Source organism: Perca fluviatilis, chromosome 7 (assembly GCF_010015445.1).
Source record: "Perca fluviatilis chromosome 7, GENO_Pfluv_1.0, whole genome shotgun sequence".
In the NCBI taxonomy this organism is placed as follows: Eukaryota; Metazoa; Chordata; class Actinopteri; order Perciformes; family Percidae; genus Perca; species Perca fluviatilis.
In genome coordinates, this window is record NC_053118.1 from 41,487,415 (window position 1) to 41,499,297 (window position 11,883).

The 11,883-nt window shown below is 44.4% G+C and overlaps 1 protein-coding gene across 1 annotated transcript in view; it reads right to left on the reverse strand.

The window, feature by feature from the left end:
- Positions 1–11,883, reverse strand: part of LOC120562392 (interferon-inducible GTPase 5-like) — a 161,553-nt gene that overhangs the window by 43,579 nt on the left and 106,091 nt on the right. The window lies entirely within an intron of this gene.

Consider the following 11,883-nt stretch of genomic DNA (forward strand, 5'->3'; position numbering starts at 1 on the left):
AAACCCCGTTAGTGTCCCTTTAGTGTCTCCGTCAGTAGGACTAACAGATAAAATGTCTTCTCCTAAAGCTAAAAACCCCGTTCGCAACCTCCACCGGCCGCTACGAGTTCATGTCGCTGACCAAGCCGTTGAACCAGTCCTCACTGTCGCATCTCCGCCAGCGGTAGGGCTCCGAGCATCGGAGAGCCCCACTCGGTGCCGCGCACGCGCGCGCGCGCGTGCGTGCGTGCGTGTGTGCGTGCGTGCGTGCGTGCGTGCGTGCGTGTGTGTGTGTGTGTGTAAGTAAAGAGAGAGAATGGGAGAAGAAGTTTGTGTGAGGTGGACCTGGTCACCACTGACCCAAATCTTCTCAGCTGTTGCTACTGTCACGCTGCACTGTCTCTTCATGTGGCACATTATGTTTGGCACATTGTATGGGTCACTTCTTATATCATAACAAGGTAATACAATGTGTAATCAAGTGATGACTGATTAACAGTAATGCAAATGCTAAATGCCCTGATACCTGATGATGCTACAACAATGCAGAGTATAGGCTCTTAACCTGGCAGTTTTGCACATATCATGTAAGACTCAATTTCTCCAAAACTCTCCAGAAAGTGCCATTTAACGGTTTATTTTTCAATATATATATATACATATATATATATACACATACACGTCAATGGCACTTAGAGAGTTAATATGAGGTCTCTCTCTCTGACAAAGTTAATCAAAGTGATTCGTACGCGGCGGGATAAAAGAATATAAATAATAAAAATAAAGAGATTTGAGAAGATTGGAATTTTTTTAACAAAGCTTTTCTTTTGGAAAACCTGATGCGGCCCAGCCTCACCCAGACTCTGCCTCCAGCGGCCCCCAGGTAAATTGAGTTTGAGACCCCTGCCATAGAGTGTACCTTATGTCAAAGGCTGCACCCTTTGACAAGCTAAAACCGTTTCTGCCGATCAAGAATGTGCAGACCTCAGTGTTTTTCTTGTGGTTAATTTAATAGTCCGATGGATAATTGGTGCTGGTGAAAACGATTGTTGCTGTGTATATATAGGCCTATGTTTTTTTTACATTTCACACCGATGCAGTGCATGTTCTGAAATAAAAATAAACTTTGCCCTGATGTACACACAGCGTTGTTTAATTTTTTTTGTAATTATTTTTTTTGTTCCGTTATCTCCAACCCCTTTTTTAAGTCGCCTAATTCACCGCCCCCCTCTGCGCTGCGGGACCTCCCACTTTATAAATTAAGCACTGCAGAGGGGAACGCATAGTAATGTTAAAAACCTCATAAAGTGAAATTTTCAGGCCATGGGACCTGTAAAAGAATTTTTATCAGATAAAAATTGTGCATATTACGAACAAACAAATTTATGTAGATAGTTACGAAAACACAAACTTTGCCATATCTCGGCCAAAATAAATGCTTTCAACTCAACATTTTAGATTCTGGTTTGCCATGACCCTCTGAGACTCATCCGATTTTGACAAAATGTTGAGGGTACCATCTACGGCTACTCTTGAGGCCACGCCTACAGTGGGGTACTGATTGGAGTGGACGTGGCCTATGCGACCACATGGGCTGCCCCCCGCCTGACCAGCCTACGGCAATGTTTTTACCTGCCATCCTTGAGTTTCTGCAGACCCTCCTGGATGGTGGCCGGTCTCCTTCTACCCTAAGAGTCACAGGCTTCTTAAAAAGGGCTCTGAGGTTGTATCCCACAAGCGCCCCAAGGGCTCCTGCGTGGGACCTGCCCCTGGTGCTGGACCCCCTATGCTTGCCTCCCATTGAACCCTTGGCACAGGCAGAGAGTTTATATATATTTAGTTATCTTTCAATCAGAGGAATAAAACATGCACAGGTTTCAGGGATGAGATTAAGTTTGTCTGTATGAGTTTGTAAATGGCAGCCTGTGCCCTTTTGTAGTGTGTACATACTATTTCTCATCACACTGTGATAACTAATTTAGCGTTTAAATTCAGTATATATACGTCTGACATATGTTGACACCCCTCAAAAATTCCTGCCCCCCCCTCTCGCCACCCCATAAATGTTTCTAGATCCACCCTTGGAATCGGCCTAGAAAGTTGTAATCGGTGCATCTCTAATAACAATAATAATAATAATAATAATGCATGTTGCTGCATCAGTGCAGCAGGTGCGGTATTACATTCAATCTATCTCACCGTTGTGATGGTTAGCTTTGGTTCCTACCCTCACCTGTGATCATGCCCGAAAGAACCACATCCAGGGTACAAGCTGCCGAAATGGGTTTCCTCAGGAGGGTGGAGATATTATCGGCCGATATTAGGCATTTTGCAAACCATCGGTATCAGCAGGGCTCCAGACTGCGACCAAGTGGTTGGATTTTTGCGACCAAAATTTGAGAGTGTGCGACTGAATTTTACATCCAGTCGCACATGTGCGACCAGCAAATTTGCCCCCTTTCTTTACACATTAAACGTTGAAATTTCGGTACCTGAGAGCGTCCTCTCTGAAAATTGACAGAGAGCAGAGCTCTGACACAAACACACACTCGCAGAGCTGCAGACGACACTAACTGCGTGGGCTCTGCAGTTTTGTTGAAGTCACAGTGAGTCACGGAAATGCTGATAAAGTGGTTTCAAGTGTGGTTACAGTTTTTCATAACTTCACTCAGACAGCGTTTGCTGCGATATGATATTAATGGCGAGCTGAAAGCGGTCGCGGTGCTGTTGACGTTACACTTCCTACTACGTTTTTTTCTGTGCCCTGGGGACTGACTGACAGGCTGAGGCTGTAAGGCAAGGCAACTTTATTTCTACAGCACCTTTCAGCATCAAGGCAACTTAAAGTGCTTTACATGAAACATTAAAGAGCAATTAAAAACTGTCACGATGAAAATACAACAGGCTAAACAATAATATACAAATATATATATATATATATATATATATATATATATATATATATATATATATATATATATATATATGTCATGACAGCAATGGGGCTGTCAGTTTACCTTATATTTTGTATCTTCAAAAGTGACCCTGAATTTGAAACAGCACGTTGTAATTTCTGCATCTATTATCAAAGAGTTTATTAGTAATACAGTGGAAATTAGTAGAAATGTGAATATTTGGTTAGCATGTTGATTTACAGTGTGTGTGCCCCTAAATTTTCTGGTTGTGCCCCTAAAATTGTCAGTTGGGGGCCACTGGGCTCCTAGTGAAAAAAGTTAGTCTGGAGCCCTGATCGGCATTTATAAAAATCTGAATCATTTATGACAAATGCGTGTGTGCAATGACCCTTACATATAACCTTAATTTCATCACTCAGACTCAGCTTCGTACTGAAATGTCTGAAGGTTTATTGGCTGGATGATCCTCGGAGCTAAATCAACACACGTTTATTTCTATAAAACATAAAACATACAGACTCTGTTAACTGTTAATAACTGCAGATAGGTACACAACATTTCACTCTAATTATCATTTATATATATTTAGTTATCTTTCAATCAGAGGAATAAAACATGCACAGGTTTCATGTTTCCATCATCAGGGATGAGATTAAGTTTGTCTGGATGAGTTTTGTAAATGGCAGCCTGTGCCCTTTTGTAGTGTGTACATACTATTTCTTGTAAGGCAAGGTAACTTTATTTCTACAGCAGCTTTCAGCATCAAGGCAACTCAAAGTGCTTTACATGAAACATTAAAGAGCAATTAAAAACTGGCCATGAACAGATCAGCCCCAGCTTACATCCAGGACATGGTCAAACCATACACCCCAGCGCTCACTTCGCTCTGCATCAGCCAACCTGCTGGCTGCCCCCCCCACAGTGAGGGAGAACTAATCACTCAACGAAATCCAGACTGTTCACTGTCCTGGCTCCTAAATGGTGGAATGAGCTCCCCTCGACATCAGGATGGCTGACAGAGAGAGGGAGAGGGAGGGAGAGGGAGGGATAGGGAGAGGGAGGGAGAGAGGGAGGGAGAGGGAGAGAGAGAGAGGGGAGGGAGAGGGAGGGAGGAGAGGGAGGGATAGGGAGAGGGAGAGGGAGAGGAGACGAGAGAGAGAGAGAGAGAGAGAGAGGGAGAGAGAGAGAGAGAGATAGAGAGAGGGAGAGAGAAGGAGAGAGAGGAGAGAGAGAGGGAGGGAGAGAACAATTATTTCATTTTTTATGGCAGCAGGTAATCCTCTCTAACTCTAACAGGTGTTTGCACCATTTTAATTTAATCAGCGTCAGTGAGCCAATCAGCACGCAGCATTCTTCTACCAACATCCAATCATGTTACAAATGTAAAAAAAAGACATGAGTCGTTCAGGAACCAGACCCAAATCCTGCTCAGGTACACACTGAGGACACACACCTGCTCAGGTACACACTGAGGACACACACCTGCTCAGGTACACACTGAGGACACACACCTGCTCAGGTACACACTGAGAACACACACCTGCTCAGGTACACACTGAGGACACACACCTGCTCAGGTACACACTGAGGACACACACCTGCTCAGGTACACATGCACACACCTGCTCAGGTACACACTGAGGACACACACCTGCTCAGGTACACATGCACACACCTGCTCAGATACACACTGAGGACACACACCTGCTCAGATACACACTGAGGACACACACCTGCTCAGGTACACACTGAGGACACACACCTGCTCAGGTACACACACACACACACACACACACACACACACACACTGAGGACACACACCTGCTCAGGTACACACTGAGGACACACACCTGCTCAGGTACACACTGAGGACACACACCTGCTCAGGTACACACTGAGGACACACACCTGCTCAGGTACACACTGAGGACACACACCTGCTCAGATACACACTGAGGACACACACCTGCTCAGGTACACACTGAGGACACACACCTGCTCAGGTACACACTGAGGACACACACCTGCTCAGGTACACACTGAGGACACACACCTGCTCAGGTACACACTGAGGACACACACCTGCTCAGGTACACACTGAGGACACACACCTGCTCAGGTACACACTGAGGACACACACCTGCTCAGGTACACACTGAGGACACACACCTGCTCAGGTACACACTGAGGACACACACCTGCTCAGGTACACACAGAGGACACACACCTGTAGAGCTCACCTTGGACAGGAAGTAGGCGTAGGCCAGAGAACAGGCCATGGAGTCCAGGTCACACGCTTCGTTACCCAGAACCACATGGACCCTGATACCTGGCTGGTCCACCTGGAGGACCAGAGACACATCAGGGAGTAATAATAATAATAATAATAATACATAAGTTTTATATAGCGCTTTACATGGAACTCAAAGACGCTTTACAAACAAAAGAAAGAAAGAAAGAAAGAAAGAAACAAGCAAACAGACAAACAAACAAACAAACAAACAAGATAAGTACATTATGGATAGGCCAATTGAAACAAGTGAGTTTTGAGCAGTTTTTTCAGAGTCCGAGTTTCTGATGTGGATGGGGAGTGAGTTCCAGAGGGTGGGGGCAGCTATTGCAAAGGCTCGGTCCCCCAAGTACAGTACATTAATATCACACACACACACACACACACACACACACACACACAAAACACACACACACACACACATTGCCCACGTGTGCGTTGAAGTCCCCCAGCAGAACAATGGAGTCCCCCACTGGCGCCCCCATGCAGGACTCCACTCAAGGTCTCCAAGAAGGCCGAATACTCCGAACTCCTGTTTGGTGCGTATGCACAAACAACAGTCAGAGTTTTCCCCCACAACCCGCAGGCCCGGGAGGCGACCCTCTCGTCCACCGGGGTAAACTCTAACGAGCGTGGCGGCCGGCGGGGGCGTGTTAGTATCCCCACACCCGCCCGGCGCCTCACACCCTGGGCAACTCCGGAGAAGAAAAGAGTCCAACCCCTATCCAGGAGTATGGTTCCAGAACCGAGACTGTGCGTAGAGGTAAGCCCCACCAGATCTAACCGGTAGCGCTCCACCTCCCGCACCAGTTCCGGCTCCTTCCCCCACAGAGAGGAGACGTTCCACGTCCCCAGAGCCAGCGTCTGCTGCCCCCCATGTGGCAGCGCACCCGACCCCAGCGCTTCCTCCCACAGGTGGTGGGCCCATGGGCTGGAGAGGGAGGCGCCATGTTGCTTTTTCGGGCTGTGCCCAGCCGGGCTCCGTGGCAAACCCGGCCACCAGACGCTCGCTGACGGGCCCTTCGTCTGGGCCTGGCTCCAGACGGGGCCCCGGGCTTCCTCCGGGCAGGGTAACTTCATCTCTTCCTCGATGACTCAAAGGGGTTTTTGAACCATTCTTTGTCTGGCCCATCACCTGAGACCAGTTTGCCTTGGGAGATCCTACCAGGATCACCAAGCTCCAGACAACACAGCCCTCAGGTTCATAGGGACACACAAACCTTGGCATATAGCAATTTTTGCAATCTAAAGGCCAATTGACACCAAATTGCAAAGATACAACCGTTTCCTGTTTCGACAGCCACCTACAGGAAGTTGGTCCTCCATAACTTGTGCATTGTTTTAGTTATCTAAATTCTTTTGATAACTTCTTGTCAGGAGGGTCCACAGATACTACGAGCAAAGTTTCAAGTAGATTGAAATCAGGGCCTAGGAGGAGTTCAAAAAAATGTAAAACACATGAAAATGCTTAAATCAAAATTATCCGCCTTCTGGTTGAGCAGAAGGTAAATGGGAAATATGTCTGCAATGATTAGAGCAATATGTGTAGTAAATCTGGTGAAAATCTGAGCAACTATGTCTAAGTTAAGGCCTTCCACGCATTAGGGGGCACTAGGGAGCCCGCTTAGAGGTATGAGCCAAATCGCTGTACAGTCTCGCAAAGCTCCCAGGTGTTTATATGGGTGTCAGTTTTGTGAGTTTTCGTATATATTGAGGCTGTCAAAAATGTGCCCAAGTGCTAAAACTAATTAGGGGGCGCTATAGATCAACGATACCACTCCTAAGCCTAAATGTGAACTCAGATCAAAGAAGTTACTATTCTGCAAATGGCTGCACAATTGTGAGAGTTTTCGTGCATCCTAAAGTCCTCAAAGACCTCTTCATGAAATGAAATTGTTTGAACAAAAAACAAGATCGCCGACTTCCTGTCGGATGGAAAAATGGCGGGAACGGTTAAGGGTAATGGGTAAGGGTTAATGGTTAAGGGGTAATAGGTAAGGGTTAATGGTTAAGGATTAGGGGGTTTGGGGTAGGGGGTTAGGTTTGGGTGAAAACAGGGATGGGAGCTGCGAGGGGCACGGGCACAAGGGGACCACTGATGTGAATAAACACTTAAAATCCTCTTTAAAAAAAGTTGGGTTATATAAAAGCTGTTTAAAAGAAGGCCAGATATTAAAAGCAGGTTAAAAAGAACCACTGGACTGGACGGACAGCGGGAGATTAAAACTTTAAATGAAAGGTCACCTCCACACACGCCCTGGCCTCTCTCCTCGAGACATTACAAAATAAATAATTGAAATAAATTATATATACTGTATATATATATATATACAGTACAGGCCAAAAGTTTGGACACACCTTCTCATTCAATGCGTTTCCTTTTTATTTTCATGACTATTTACATTGTAGATTCTCACTGAAGGCATCAAAACTATGAATGAACACATATGGAATTATGTACTTAACAAAAAAGTGTGAAATAAATTATATATACTGTATATATATATTAACAAAGACACCTTCTCATTTGTTTTTTATTATACTATTTACATTTAGATTAAAATAAAAATATAATTATTTACAAATTAACATGTCTTTTAGATTCTTCAAAGTAGCCACCCTTTGCTTTTTTATTAATAAGGGAATAACTTCCACTAATTAACCCTGACAAAGCACACCTGTGAAGGTAAAACCATTTCAGGTGACTACCTCATGAAGCTCATTGAGAGAACACCAAGGGTTTGCAGAGTTATCAAAAAAAGCAAAGGGTGGCTACTTTGAAGAATCTAAAATATAAGACATGTTTTCAGTTATTTCACACTTTGTTGTTAAGTACATAATTCCATATGTGTTCATTCATAGTTTTGATGCCTTCAGTGAGAATCTACAATGTAAATAGTCATGAAAATAAAGAAACTTGTTGAATGAGAAGGTGTCCAAACTTTTGGCCTGTACTGTATATATATAGTTATGTAAATAAATGGCCCGGCATCGCAATACAAGAAATTCTATCCCAATATTAAAAACATATTATTGAACCTTGAAAATAACTAAAATATTTTAAAGGGGTTAAAGGGTTAGGGGCATATTAGAGACCCCCACCCTGACTACAGAGCAACAAGAAAACCAAAGTTATTTTTTACTAATTTTGAGACTCTCCCAGAAGCAGAGTTTCATATTCAGGCTTTGGGAGAGTTGCTGTACGCTAATTTTTTAAATGTTTAAGTGTTTTTGCTAAGTTCCACCATGGCTGAGGAATGTTTTGAGGGCTTTAAAGGGCACCCATTGTAGCCTGACGTGGTCCTACTCAGATTCTAGTCAGAATGTGAGTCTGAAACCGCTCCATTGGGCTGTGATTATGGGGCGTGTTCCAACCGAACCAGGAAAAAAAATGCCTCTGCATTCATTGGATAGACCTCCAACCAATCAGAGAAACGGAACTCAACTCAGCTGTCAACAGAACTCAACACTGTATATCGTCTCCATAGGAACCACTCTTTGCACAATGCATTCGTTCTAACTTCGGACTTTTAGACCTTTTTGAAGCTGGATATATTAATTTGTTGCGGGTTAAAAAAATGTGTATAATGTGGTGCGTGTAGTGATAGTGACATGCTTCGCTACAGTCGCTTTTCTAGAGATGGATCGGTGAAAACACGTTTTATTTCTCTTGATTCACGGCTTTGTTCTAGCCGCGCCTCCCCCTCTCTTCAGTCTCTCTATATCTCTCTCCATCATATAATGCTCTCTCTCCAGTCTCTCTCTATCTCTCTCCATCATATAACGCTCTCTCTATCTCTCTCCACCATATAACGCTCTCTCTCTTCAGTCTCTCTCTATCTCTCTCCATCATATAACGCTTTCTCTCTATCTCTCCATCATATAACACTCTCTCTCTCTTCAGTCTCTCTCTATCTCTCTCCATCATATAACGCTCTCTCTCTATCTCTCTCATCATATAACACTCTCTCTCTTCAGCCTCTCTTATCTCTCTCTCTCATCATATAAACTCTCTCTCTTCAGTCTCTCTCTATCTCTCTCCATCATATAACGTCTCTCTCTATCTCTCATCATATATAACACTCTCTCTTCAGTCTCTCTCTATCTCTCTCCATCATATAACGCTCTCTCTCTTCAGTCTCTCTCTATCTCTCTCCATCATATAACGCTCTCTCTCTTCAGTCTCTCTCTATCTCTCTCCACCATATAACTCTCTCTCTCTCTTCAGTCTCTCTCTATCTCTCTCCACCATATAACGCTCTCTCTCTCCAGTCTCTCTCTATCTCTCTCCACCATATAACGCTCTCTCTCTATCTCTCTCTATCTCTCTCCATCATATAACGCTCTCTCTCCAGTCTCTCTCTATCTCTCTCCACCATATAACGCTCTCTCTCTATCTCTCTCCATCATATAACGCTCTCTCTCTATCTCTCTCCATCATATAACGCTCTCTCTCTATCTCTCTTATCTCTCCAGTCTCTCTCTATCTCTCTCCACCATATAACGCTCTCTTATCTCTCTCCATCATATAACACTCTCTTCAGTCTCTCTCTTATCTCTCTCCATCATATAACGCCTCTCTCTCTATCTCTCTCCATCATATAACTCTCTATCTCTCTCCATCATATAACACTCTCTCTCTTCAGTCTCTCTCTATCTCTCTCCATCATATAACGCTCTCTCTCTCCAGTCTCTCTCTATCTCTCTCCACCATATAACGCTCTAACCGTGCTTTCGGGTGGTTGTTGAGGCTCCGCTCCGTCTAAAACTTTGCCATTTCGTAAAGCTGTATGTAACGCAGAAATAAAATGGATTAATGATCATTTTATTCATATAGTTTATATCTGACTTTACCAGCTGACTTCTTCTATTGGCTGTTAAACAGGTGAAGCCTCTTATGATCTAAAACCAGCCTCTGCCACTTGAACAGCTGAGTCGCAGCCACACCTTCAGCTGGTTTGAAACAGGCCAGTTGAGGATTTTAAAATGAATCGCTGACGATATCTTCTGTAACAGACGCATGGTGGAATCTACACATTCGGTTCTCCAGCGGCAGCCACCTGTTGTAAACAAATTCAACCCGCGCTTTTTGGTGATGTGGTTGATTCTGTTACTGTTGATCATCTGTCCGACAATTTGATTGGTCCAAACAGATCCTGTTCGAGCAATAATTGCTCCTCAACGGATCAAGTCCAGACCGAACTTCCCGACCTTGAATGTTGTGGGCGGGGCTAAGTTCGGCTGGCATCCAGGCTACATCCATTGTGTTTTAATCTTTGCGCTTGCTAGGACATTTGATGTGTTGTACAGACCATATCTGTAAGCGTGGGAGAGTTAAAGGCTCAGAGCGAGACACTCACACGTTATCTCTCACCTTATACAAAACCGGTTTGGTGCTTTATCACCAAAAGTCATTCATGCAGACCAAGCTCTCAGGGTTTAGCTTCCAGTGAAGAACAACAGAAATAGTTTGTGAAGGAAGAGATGATATCCGAACGACCTTAGAAAGAGTAATTCATTGGTTCATTTCAGGGCGGTTACAACAAACATCAGCTGATTAAAAATGCCGCAGCCAGAATCAGAACCAGGTACAACAGGAGAAAACACATTTTAACCTCACGTCTGAGACTGCTTTCAACATTTAGATCAGCAGTTGGGACTGAAAGTTGACACTTAAAGGAGAATTCCGGCCAATTTTTACGTTAATCTTGATCGCTATATCTACGCGAGTACTTTCGATAGAAAAAACCCCGACCCGAATCAGTGCAGGTAACACGGAGAAGCTGCAGCTACGTACTACAAGCGTCCCATGAGCTAAAACGGCAGTGCTCGGGGCAAGTTTTAGAGTGCCTTTGTGCCTCTTAACAGACACAAAATGCAATTAATATGTCTGTGCCACATGAACAGGGCCCTTACGCGTCAACAAGATGCGTTTTCAACTCAGACATTGTTTAAATTCACCTACCCTGGTCCCTGTCTCGATCCTGCCGGTAGCTAGCTTGCCCTGCTAGCTGATAGCCGCGTAAGTGCGGTTTACAGATTATGCTGTCTGTGATAATCATCCCAATAACAATCCACGGAGGTGGTGGTTGCTATGTCCTCCAGAGGACAGGTCATGTCAAGTCTTGAAGTGTATTCCCCCAAAAAAACGGTTGTTTTTTAGTTAGCTGTTATTTGCGTGCGCCCCTCGTTGTGTGTGTACAGCCAGATAGCTCTTAGCCGTTAGCTGCTAGCCGTCGGCCGGTGAGTGTATTCAGCCAGGCAGTTACTGAAGGCTAGCTTTAGCTGTGCTTGGAGCAGCAGCAAAGTTCATCTGCCTGTTTCCCCTCTGTCTGTCAGTCTCGTTTTTCCAACTCTTGAGGCTAGTTCTTCGTATTCGCGGTTAAGGACACCATCAAACTAAAAGGCTCTTCCGTGTGTTGTATATCTGCTATATTCTTCATACTCCAAGCTTCTTCCCCTATAAACAACTCCGCTTTTCACTCTTCACACACTACGGTCCAATCTGCACACTACTGTTTACCTTTTTCTGCTACAACTGAATTCCCAGGAGACAGCGCGATGCAACAGCTAAGCTTCAGTAACGCTATTACTGTGCAAGCACAGACATCGTTGATCCCGTTTCCCTGTAGTTACATAGTCACTGATATGGTCATAACCACTACAGTGCTCAATTACCTATTTTGAGGGGAAATAATC